At 39.0% G+C, this 12,647-nt stretch overlaps 2 protein-coding genes across 9 annotated transcripts in view; both read right to left on the bottom strand.

The window, feature by feature from the left end:
• FANCC (FA complementation group C) overlaps nt 1-2,673 on the bottom strand; it is a 53,340-nt gene extending 50,667 nt beyond the window's left edge. The window contains exon 1 of one of the 6 annotated variants that reach the window (XM_034410095.2): nt 2,278-2,673. The gene's annotated coding sequence lies outside the window, so the exon portion shown is untranslated. Of the gene's footprint in view, nt 1-895; nt 1,710-2,098 lie in introns of those variants that run through there. The other 5 variants (XM_060690571.2, XM_087888253.1, XM_087888254.1 and 2 more) reach the window with 5 other exon arrangements.
• Nucleotides 2,674-7,996: 5,323 nt separating this feature from the next.
• Nucleotides 7,997-12,647, bottom strand: part of PTCH1 (patched 1) — a 114,362-nt gene continuing 109,711 nt past the window's right edge. For all 3 annotated transcript variants that reach the window (XR_015732730.1, XM_034410087.3, XM_034410089.3), the window contains exon 24: nt 7,997-12,106. The gene's annotated coding sequence lies outside the window, so the exon portion shown is untranslated. The remainder of the gene's footprint in view (nt 12,107-12,647) is intronic.

Raw genomic sequence — 12,647 nt, 5'->3', positions numbered from 1 at the left:
ACAGATATTTGTAGCAGATTGTTAGTAAAAATACACAATCAGCGTCCTCACCTAAAACTTGACAACATACCCTGAATTTGGGGATTGCTTACTTTGCTCTGAATAGAGCATTACTTGCTTTATCTCATATAAAGAAATAGCTGTCATTTAAATACCATGCATGAACATTCCCAATTTCCACATTTTGGATTTCATTCCATAGCAAAGCATCTGCCAGGCTTTAAAGGGGACAATCTTTCCTGCAGGTAGGACGGGTTCAAAATTCAGCAATAAACTGCACTGTAAAATAAAGATTTGAACCTAGCTCTTTAGAGCTCTAATATAGCAACTTAATCTAGATATTCTTATCATGAGGTCAAAGCCTCACTCTTATTCCTGATAATAGATGGCTTGATCTTCACTTACAAAAGTGATGAAAAAGAAAATGCTCCATTTATTCAGGCCTTTTTTCTCTTACTTTGCAACAAAACAAAGCCAACTTGGTTCAAAGTCTTGTACTGTACAGTGTATAGGGAAGCTACAACCATCAAGTTATTAATCATGAGGATTATATACAGTATAAGCACAAACATAAAATAGCAGCTGCTGAACAATGGAAGCAAGTGGATCTTATTACATATATCTGATTTGTAACCTACCCAGAAACTTCAGTTTGCACAATAAGGTAAGAGAATGCTAGGAAATATAATATTTAATAGCAAGCAATCTGATTTAGTAGGATGTGTACTTGTTCAAAGCATCCTCAGCCAGGATGCTTGTATCAAAACAGGATGAGTGGGGAGAAATCATTGTTTCCTCCTCCCTATACAACTTTTCTTTACAGTACTTCTTTTACAGTGGTTCCAAAGCTGAGCAGGTTCCCCTGTTCTAATGGTTGTAACTGTCATTAAATCACCTTTTTCAGTGTCGTTGTAACTTCAAACGGTTACTAAGTGGACTGTTGGAAATCGAGGACTGCCTGTATTCCGCTTTATATGATGACATACAAATAAGGCATTTCTTTTAGCAGAGCATACTCAAAGTGTACCACCTCAGCCGCCCTTTCCAACCATCTTGGTACCAAAAAGAACAGCCGGGCGGGGAGAGAGAGTGACCAGGATGAAGCTGTGAAGAAGCTACCAGGCCTTTGCACGATGCTCTTTTCTGGAAGCGAAGCGCGCTTCATTTCGCCCAGTGGCGGGAAACCACCTCTGCAAGCATTTCTTTCCCGCGCGCCCTCTACCATCCCCGGACAGCGCGTGCGCGAGAGGCGCAAAACTCCTTTCTAAGTTCTGCGCTGGAGGAAGTCCCGGGTATTTGGTCTCGAAGGGTCGGAGAGGGTGGTGGAAATATAAGCAGCCAGGCAAATGATGACCCTTCCTACATCCTTCACTTTAGCCATTAATCTGCCACTGTCTTTTTTCTCCAAGAGTTTTCCCGCCATTATTTTAAAGGGAAGCGCGCTATCACAACTACCTTCTTCCCCCTGTCCCTTCCGAGGCAAGCCCGGTTTTCCATCCTACTCCCAGGTGGGGAAATAACACAAGGCTGGAGTCCTTTCACTGGGGGCTCCTTATTTTTCGGAGGCTCCCTGACGCTCGGGTCTACCTAGCGCCCTGGAGAAGGCAGGGACAGACCGGCGTGGAAATCTTTGCATCACGAGCCTGCGTGGAATAAGTTATTTCCCCCCACCCCACCACCATCCTTTAAGAGAGGAGAAACGCAACTGCAACAGGGAGGGAAATCTAGAGGAAAAAATGCGAATTTTAGAAGGAGGGAAGAGAGAAGACATCCGAATGAATTGCCAACGGGATTCCGCGGGAGGAGGGCAATCGGGGGTTACTGATGGGAATTCCGTTTAGGAGAGCGTTGAGCACAAGTTCCCGGGGGGGGGGGGGGAATCCACGTAGTCGCTGGGAGCCGAAAGCGATTCAGTGACAACGTCAATCAATTGAGCTCACGTCAATCACATTGATATTTACTCGAACCAGTCGGAAAAAGCACGGGTGTTACAATCCAAGCAGCTTTTAATGGAAACGCAAGGAAATGCAAAGCGCAGCTCCACGCGCGCGTTTCGTCCCCGTTAAACAAAGTGGGTTTCTTCCACACACACACACACCAAATCCCTTCTGAACCGGTAAGCGGAGTCACCGCCGCTGCCTTTTTTGTCCTCCTTTCGTTATTTCCATATCTAGCTTGGCTTTTGCCTCAGCCGAGATCTCAACCCAAGGGCTCCGCAGTCGCTTTTCGCTTTATTGCTGCCCCCTGCGAAGCCGCTCCCGCTTACCCGCAACTCACCGAGGGTTGCTGCCACCCGCCCAACTTTCAAACCTTCCTTGCGGGAGGAAGATTCGGAGAGGCCCGCGAACGGCAGCCTGTGCGGCCAATGGCCGCTGGGTGAGGATGTTGCTCCTCCCGGTGGCTCCCTTGAGCCAATCTGAGGCGCAGAAGGTGGGATTTCCTCGCCGTGCGCGGCCTTTTAACCCCTTGAGCCCTTCGGAGGCTAGGCGTGGGGGGAAGGCTGACTAAAAGGCGGGAAAGCCATCGTTTGGAGGTAGAATGTCAGCCTGAAATTGTAGGCTGACGATTGCTAAAGACAGACCCTTGAAACAATCTTGAGGAGCGAAGCTCGTGGCTGCAATACAGAAGTCCTTCTTTTGCTTTCTTTTCCATTAACCCCCCACCCACCCTGCTGTTGCAATGCCATGGCTGGTGAACAGATTAGGTTTTAAATTAGGTCCTTTGTGTCAGACAGACAAACAAACTTGTTTATTTATCAAATTTAGGCAGCAGGACTTTTATTTATTTATTTATTTATTCGATTTATATGCTGCCCTTTTCCAGAGACTCAGGGCGGCTTACAATGCATTAAGCAATAGCCTTCATACTTTTCTATATACCTACTTAGTAGGGCTTTCGGGCCCCCCTAAGCGGTGTTCTTTTTTTTTAATACAAAGTCAGCTTATTGCCCCCACAATCCGGGTCCTCATTTTACCTACCTCGAAAGGATGGAAGGCTGAGTCAACCTTGAGCCTGGTGAGATTTGAACTTGCAGTAATTGCAGGCAGCTGGCAGCTAACTACTACTTTTAACAGGACTTAGTACACTGCGCCACCAAGGCTCTTTTGCTATCCAAGTGACCCTGGGTGACTGTCAAATGAATAGATCATGTCTGTTGTTGGCACAGAAAGTATGAATCTGACTGACAATCTAACCGTAGAACTAATCAGACGCATCCAAGATGAGTAGCCGCAATCAGTTTGGCCAAAGACACAAAACAACAAGGATGCTATAATTTTAGCACCTTAAGTGCAAGGAGGCAGATACATTATATTGTTTACGTTACAATATAATGTAAACCCAAAGGAAGCATGGAGAGACCTTGCAAAGAAGTGCCTGCTGCCTACAGTAACCAATATGCAGCAGGCCCGCTAGAAATATTTAGGCCAGATGGGCAAGTATACTTTTGTAAAAGTAATGTCTGGTGTATCCTAGAGCTTCAATTTATAGTGCTTTGTAAGTAATAATCAGCACTGTGAATTGGGTCTCAAAGTCTATTGTTAACCAATGCAGGGTTTTGTTTTTGTTTTGTTTTTTTGTCTTTTAATGACCCTGTAATCCAGTGTTAGGTTGCTACCGGTTCGCCCTGGATCAGGCGAATTGGTAGCGGTGTCGGTGGGAAGCTCTGCCCATTCGCCTGGAAGCTTTTGCGCATGCGCATCCACAAGCGAACCGGTAGCGACGGGATTTGAAACCCACTACTGCTGTAATCCCTTACAGGGGTAGAGTCAGGGCAACTGAATGGAGCTGAGTGTTTCCTGGCCGGATGCCCTTCCTGTCGCCAATGTAAAGTTCGCAGCAGATAATAACTCAATGTGCCCAGAAAGAAAAGTATCTGCTGCTACCTAGTATCGAACTCACAGCCTCCTGATTGTGAGTCGAGAGTTCCACCTCTAGGCCACTGCACCACTCATTGTTAACCAATGCAATGCTGTTTTTTTCCTACAGTGGTGAAGTGGGGTTGCCTAGCTATAGTTTAGCTTTCTGTATTTCAAACTTGGCAACTTTAAAATGGGTGGACTTCAACTCCTAACTGCTGCTGGGAAATTCTAGGAATTGAAATCCACGCATCATAAAGTGCTCCTGTGAGGCCATCAGAGCCTCCGAAAATCACACGAGAATGGGGCATGTTTCATGTGGTTTGCAGAGGCTGTGCGAGACCATTCTCTGAAGTTGCTTCAGGAACTAAGGTCTTTGAGTGTCTTGAAACAGCCTCCATTAAGCTGCCAGAGCCTGTTAACAGGAGAACACTGCTGAAGGTGACTAGTACAGAGTAGATTCTAGGGAGTGCTGGGCCGTAGAGGCAAATGTAGCATTCCCAAGTCTCGCACACCTTGGTGAACAGTGCAAGGCAGCCTTGTTGAATGGTAACAGTGGCAATAGAGCTGAACTCGGGGCCCAGCCTCAATGTTACTGCTGAGTACCACTAGTCACAGTGGCCTAGATGAGGGGGAGGCACAAAATTGTTTCTTTTGCTTGGGTGTATGTTTGTGTATGTGACACACCAATAAAGAGGCAACTGTTCTGGACTGACAATGTCAATATGTTAATATCCTGTGTGGCAACTTCTAGCTTCAAGATATCTTCTATGGATAGTCAATGCTCCGAGAAGCCTTAATACTTGAAGATAATCATAGCAAATCATTAATTTGGCAGTCAAGTATTGGCCGTGGTTCCATCAGAATTATAAAAAAAATTTTTTAAATAATTCATTGCATACTCAGGCTGTAAGATGTAAAATTGATGTTACTATTGAAGGGAATGAATTATTCCTCATCATCATAGATCAAGTGAGAAAATAAACTATTATCTTCAGTGAAGCAGTGTGTACAACCTTTTAATTCCATTTTTGTAATATTTTTCCTGATGTAGCAGTTTGCAAGGAAGGTTAATTTTTTTCCTCCTGTCAAATTAGTCTTAAATGTTCTCCACTTAATGAAGCAGTGAGAAGTCTATCAGCTGCACTGCAGGATTTAATTTCCTTTGTGACAAAACAATAGAGATTTATGTTGCCTTTCAATATCTATTTAATATTGTAAGTGGAATGGAGCAGAAACTAAGAGGCATTTTTACAGCAGGCAACAAATTTGTCACATTGGCTTTCTGGAGAGAGTTATTTTAGTTGAGTGCATTTTGCCTTGACAAAACTCCTAGTTTAAAACTCTGTGGCTGGCTCCAAAAGGCTCATTCCCATTTTTTCAAATTCCATCGGCTATAATATTTCAAACACTGCATAAAAATTCCATTTTGACAGGAAAAGAAATACTGTTGATAAATCAATGAATCTAGCACTTAAGAAAAGATAGTGTGCTTTCCTCCATCTTCATACCGTGTTTCCCTGAAAATAAGACATCCCCTGATAATAAGCCCAATTGGGCTTTTGAGCGCATGCGCTAAAATATCCCCCCCTCTGAAAATAAGCCCTCCCTGAAAATATTTAAACACAAGCGCAGTTGGTCCCTGCCATTTCTTCTGGTTAGGGTTAGGGAGACAGAGCTGGAAATCAGAACCCCATCTTGCTCCCTTGGCCCCAAAATAATAAGACTTACCTGAAAAAAAGGTCAAGTGCTTATTTTGGGGTTCAAAAAAATATAAGACAGGGTCTTATTTTCGGGAAAACACAGTATTAAGAAGCTACCTAAATTCTCAGTCATTTCAGATTGACTGTTTCTTTGCCCGAACTATACAGTAGGAGAGGCGCCTTAAATTAGAAAAAAAATAAGATAAGTAAAAAATGAAAATAAAATAAGTAAAAGCTTAAAACAAAATACAACTCCTTACCTACCACCACACTCATCATAAACCACACACAATACACACATCTTAATATTTATTTGCTTCCTGTTGTCTCCTAAGAAAAATAATTCCATTCTTAATTTGAGTTTGTGATATCAATTTTGGCAACTTTCTTGCAGAGAAAATGTGCCCTTATAATTTCCTTAATTTGGCAAAAAAAAAAAAAAAAAGACCCCCAAAAGCAGACCAGAAGACAAAAAAATTAGTTAATTACAGTATAATCTCCTTAATACACCAATCGAGTGTTTATTCTTTACAAATGACATGTTAAATACAGGAGTTGATCATTATGGCAGTTTATATCATCTATATGATGATGCCATATAAATGATGCAATGGAACCATTCATGTCGTTGGTATCATTATATCATTAGATTGATATGAATTACCTCAGATGGTGAAATTGCTGCTCAGAAGGTCCCCTGTATTGAAGTCTATAAAATTAAGATTTCCTTGCAATAATTTTCCTTTTTTTCTTGCTCTTGCTGTAAATATGAACATTTTTCTTCATTTTTAATCAGTGTTAACAATACTGTATCAGCCTTTCATCTTTCAACTTTCATAAACAGAGTGTACATGGACTTCCCCAGAGCTTTTGTGGACTGGACTGAACTATGAAAATTTAGAATGGGGAAAGTATTTCAAAGCCACTTGAGCCACACACTAGGACATACACTGTCTATTTTGACCAGGACTTTATTCTTTGTATTATAGGCCTATTATTGTTCTTATTACTTATGCTAATCATTAAAATCAATTAAAGTATGGCATGAATGTGATAATTCAATTATAATCAGCCTCTATTTCAGATTCTCCTCTAAGGTATTATTTACTTGTATTGCAGCTGAATGCACACCTCCTTGTACAATTAGGGCACTGTAGACTCTCAATGAGTGCCACTCTGAAATGGTTACTTATGTCAAAGGATTTAGCTACATGTTTAGTTAATGTTGTTCCCTTACTAAAAAAAAATGATTTAAAAAAAGTTAAAGGAAATAAGAATTGTAGGTAGTTTTAACACAGACCAAAGAGTAATACTGAATAGTGTAAAAGATATGAAATATAAATGGGAAAAGTGGTTTCCAAATGAATGCTGAGCGAACTTTGAGCAATCCAATCTAAGAAGCTGCATCCATGAGGGGAAAAATGTCAGTTACAGATCACCATAAGTCTAGTGTTCCTGTCTACTTTGCTTCTACCAGGCCATTCCCATGACTTTCTACATACTACTTGTAACCTTGTTGATAACCTAATTCGTTGTCCCTTCTCATTTTGTATTTGGAGTGGTGGTGGTGGTGGTTCAATATGTCAATTTGTAGAATGCTTACTGAAGTTGTCCAAACTCTAGAGGTGATGGGGCAGGGAACCAAGAGGACACCAAGAGAGGTTGCCAGGGGCATTCTGTTGAGGACTCATCCCTGTCTTATATTGAAGGCATAAATGTTTACACCTAAAACACACTTTTATGCACTCTGCTTTGACAGATGTAGGGTAAAATCAGCTTGAACAAATGAAATTGCCAGTGATGAATTATCATTGGATATATATGTTTTAATGTAGGGGTGGGCAAGTTAAAACCCCTTTTGCAGACTTTGGTGGACTGAAAACTTGACAGGATAATTGCTTCCCATTTTGAAATGTGGAACACATGAACAAACTATAAGCTATCATGAATATATTTCATAGTTAAAAAGCAAACAAAACCTTCAAATTACCCCAAATCCTGTTCTACTCACACATCAGATGTGGTCCTTAGCCTCTTCAAAATCTAAGGTTCAGTTCTTGAACCTAAAAGATTGCCCATCCTGCTTCAAGATACCACAAGACTATTGCTTGTTATAACCGATTAACACTGCTAATCCATTAGATCTGGTTCTTGAGAATTCAATGAAGAACTCCCTTTATTGTCTAGGCAGCAAAGCAGTCTCAGCCCACAATCTGTCAGAATTATAGATCTGTGGCTGCACACCAAAAATTTGTTGCAACTTTGAGATGGCCTCTATGCAGGTCTTTAAAATCCCACCATAAACATTTCATGTTAAACAATGAAGGTCATTACTGTGTTTAAAAAGGTTGTCCAGAATATTGTTTCAGTTAGCCTGTATGAATCAAAGAAGATGCAAGTCACCATTTTTAATAAATGTTCCACAAACAAAATACGTAAACAATAAGTTATAATATTTTTATTCATGTTAGAATTTCTATCAGTGTTTGAACATTAATGTTTAGAGAGTTTGTACAAATTTTCATTTATGATTTAAAATTGAGAACCACACTAGATCACAAAATGGTAACCCTAAAACAGTTCAGAATGACATGCAATATTCCACACTCTCCTTAATACTGTTGACCTTGATTCTGTTTGCAAATGGGATATCGTGAAAAATGTGCATTGTATTTTATGTCTCAGCATTGTTCCAAAACATAATGGTATTGTCACATATAAACTCTTTTAAAAATATAATTCTGTCAAAAGAATTGAGGACTACTATGTACACTACAAAAATAAATTTTCATATAAATAAATTATATGGCATACTTTTATCTTTGTAACTGAAATACAAACCCATTCCTGCTAAAAACAGTCAATGAGAACCAGTCTGAATATTTTTTCCTTTCGACTTCTCACTCTAAAAAAACCCCTACTGAATGAGTTCTTAATGTAAATGTTATATATTCTCTTCCTATTTAACATTAGTAAGCATTCTATACAAATAAAAATTTCAATTAAAAAGTAAAAACATAGCTGTAATCGTGTTTCCAATAGAAATAAAATCCCTGCATTTTGTTTGTTATAAACTGGCATGACAAATACTGTAAGAAAACATTCTTATGATACAAAAATATAAATATCAACATTTTATCATTTAAAAACATAGAAGAGCTGATCACTGAAATCTTTTGCCAATGTGACAAGAGAAAATGGTCAATACTATGCACCAAGGAGTAGGCAATCCCATAAAATAAAAAGGCAAAAATATCTCTGACACACAAACACACACACTGAGGAAAGTTAAGGTGAGGACTACTGAAAACTACATTCTTGTACTTGCTCACTTTCTCCCTCTTTCTTAAAAAATAACACGAAGCAAATAAGCGACTGTCATAACTTCTGAGTCGCCAGTACCTGACAAGAGAATCTCTTTATAATAATCTAACTTTACCATAATTTAGATGCTTCTGTGGCAAAATAGGCCTAGAGTGAAATTTCCTGCCTTTTGTACCACGGAGACAATGAGCTACCCAGTTGCTCTATAGAAAATTCAAATTAGACAGATAACTACAACCATTTTGCCTCAATGTATTACTAATGTTGGAGCTGAAAGGGCCATGCTGGTTAATGTATTATAATGACAGATATATAGCAGGGAGAAATGAGAAACTGAGCAAAAGACAGGTATTATTACTCTATTTAAACAGTGACTAAATAGGAAGATTAATTACTGAAATAATCATGAGGCCCACGCAATACAGGCTACCAAGGTTTGTCTGTATGACGCTGCTTCTTACTAAAGTTAAGCTGAATTTAGATATTAGATTGGTTGATGCAAAATCGCTTAAATATATGGGGTTTTTTTTTAGACATAGCTGCTCTTGGCTAATTTGGTAAAATCAATTGCTCCAGAACTTCTTATCAAATATATTGCTGATGGATAAGCACAAGTCTCAAATTTAACATGCGTTGTGTAAAAGCATTAGCTTTCACTCACTGAGGTGTGTTCAGAAGAGTACTTGCTGAGCTATGCACCAGCAAGAAACTGTTTTCAAATGCTATCAGTGTGTTTATACTGTGCGTATAATCGTGCTTTAACTCAAATTATATGTAGATCTGTTTGCATGTTGTCTCATGCTCCTCAGACAGGGGTGAAATCCAGCAGGTTCCAGAGAACTGGTAGCAGAAATTTTGAGCAAATACCACCTCTGGCTGGTCCCAGAGAGGGGAGGGAATGCAGATTTTGCAATATCCTTCCCCCAGGAGTAGGGAGGGAATGGGGATTTTGCAGTATCCTTCCCCTGCCATGCTCACCAAGCCACACCACACCCACCAAACCACACCCACAGAACCGGTAGTAAAAAAATTGGATTTCACCACTGTCCTCAGAGTTTTGTTGAAAAGGAGAATTGTCTTAGTGGTGGATGATGATGTTTTAAGGGCAGCTCATGCAACGTGTGGAAGAAACGCAGGAATTCCTCTTTTCATGAGATCCAGACACAGCAGAGAAAATTAACCTCATTTTTTTTTCAGCCTCTGTTACTATTTCAAACTAAAATGCAGAATGTTAACAAAGATGGTAGGGAATCCATGCTGACTGTGCTTTTCATATCATAGTAAAAACAAATATGTTTTCTTTGAAATGCAGAAAGAATGTATAAAATTGAAAACTTAAAAGAACATTTAATGAAAGGATAAAACTTTTACTAAATTTCTGATGAAAACCTTCAAGTTTATGTAGTTTTATATGGAATACAGGGCATGTATTAATAATTTGTATAGCTTATGTCTTCTGGTATCATTTCAAGGCTTTGCCTTTCTTACTTGATTGCTTCAAGTAATTTCTTCCTATTTTACTATATTTTTTTATACATTTGTTACTCTTTTACTCTGAGAAATGAAAGCCATAAAATAGTGTTAAATGAACCATCTTACTTTCTTGCTGGAATATACCTAATATGGCCATTTTTCATTATTACAAATTTGAAAAATACTGTTCTTTATTTAAACATCTAAATGATTAATACTTAAGATATATTTCTCAACCTGGTATCTTCCTGATTAAAAAGCCTATAGTACAACACACCAGAGTTGCCAGCTTGGAGAAGACAACATTAAAAGGGACACCTTTTCAGATCTGATAACCTGAATGGAAATGTTCTTTGACTAACTTGAAGGTTTCATAAAATGTTGGGACAAAAAAGATCAAATACATCTGTTGTGTTGCATATTGCAGCCATGACCATCTATGATCATGATGATGAAGTGCAGTTCTAAAACACACCAAACTTTTTACCATTTAGCTTCCAGCATCTCATTCTTATTCTGTTTTGAGTAGATGGGATGATGCAGTGAGGATAAGAGGCCATTTTATTCTCACTGGAGCCACGGTGCAATCAACAGAGGCAGTTTCTGTAGTTTGCTCATGGCCAAGAACAATACATCAGAAGCCTAGAACTTACAAATGCTGGCTCCCAATCATTCCACTCCTTTTTTTTTAATGGTGGTATTAACAGTTGTTAAGCTCCATTATTATTATTGGTAGTTTGTCAGCTGTTTAAACTGGATGTGGAATTTTATTAATTAATTAATTATTATTGACTGATTGCAAATATTTGCAATCAGTCAAACTTACAAACTTACAAACATTTGCTCACCCATGAAAACTTGCTTAATGCTGATTGAACTGAAAAGTCCAAATCTGTATTGTTAGCCAGCATTGGTAGGTTATTAAAGGCAAAAGGGATTATATGACATATAATTTTCTGGCCAAAGCTCTTACATGTGAGCCATTAGTTAGATATGAGAATTATAGGTAAGTCACATACTTTCATTGCTACATTCATTTCAGCAGGGCGTATGTTAGACGTTCACAATAATCTGTTCTCCACAAAACAGTTACAGTACACAAACCACACAGCTATGCCTACTTCAGTCATCAGCGTTAAACACACTGCTCTTCATATCTGCTCATTAAGGAAAAAACAGAAAAGAAAAATTATCACGCATAGCGTGTTTGAAAGTTAACAGAAGTATTTCATACTACCACAGGGCTGTGATATGAAAAATTTTAAAATAGTTTAACACACTCTCTCTCTCACACACACAAATATATATATTTATGAACCTTTACACAAAAATATCCTAATACATTAGCAATATTTGCATAGAATTATACATGTAAATCATACAATATTTAAGCAGCAACAACATATGCTGAAATTTATGACTAGTTTAAGCTTAATTGTGGCATAGAAATCAACGTACAGTAAGTACAGAGCACAAACAACAGTCCCCACTCTGTTAAACAGGAGTTTAACATAACTCCAGATTATACTACTTTACACAGTTTCTCTCGTATATTACAGATGTGTACATCTTTTAAATATTTATAGAAATAATTCACAACATTTTACAATAGATTACAGTAAAGGGGAATATTTGTCCTGGTGCAGCATTGTCCTTTTCCCCCCCATAACTTGAAGTAGTTTCTCTTCAAGAGTTTCTGGAAAGACGAGGTCTCCCATCTTTGGCCTCTTCTTTGCTTCAGTTATTTCCCTGTACAAATAAAGACAAAAAAAGGAGCCCCCCTGTTCACTTAAAGTTCAGCAAAGATAAATAAATCATTTCAGCTGAAGCCATTCAGCAAGGCTGCAATTAAAAGTCACAAGACCTCTGTGTGTGTGTATAAAACACACAAGTTATATATATGATCTGGACTTTTCTGAGTGCTTTAATGTGAACATAGTAAATTCCAAGAAAAGCAATTTAACCACCTCTGTTTAGTTATTAAAATAAGATATTGTAATTTTTCCCCCATATCCAGAAGTGGTATTCAGCAGGTTCTGACCAGTTCTGGAGAACCGGTAGCGGAAATTTTGAGTAGTTCGGAGAACCGGTAAATACCATCTCTGACTGGCCCCACCCTCATCTATTCTCTGCCTCCCGAGTCCCAGCTGATCCGGAGGAAATGGGGATTTTGCAGTAACCTTCCCCTGGAGTGGGGTGGGAATGAAGACTTTACAGTATCCTTCCCCTGCCGCGCTCACCAAACCATGCCATTCCATGCCACACCCACCAAAATCGGTAATAAAAAAAA

The sequence above is a fragment of the Pantherophis guttatus genome, chromosome 2 (genome assembly GCF_059756535.1).
Source record: "Pantherophis guttatus breed Tessera chromosome 2, ASM5975653v1, whole genome shotgun sequence".
Classification (NCBI taxonomy): Eukaryota; Metazoa; Chordata; class Lepidosauria; order Squamata; family Colubridae; genus Pantherophis; species Pantherophis guttatus.
The sequence above is the reverse complement of the archived record's forward strand: the minus strand, read 5'-3'. Positions and strand labels throughout refer to the sequence as shown.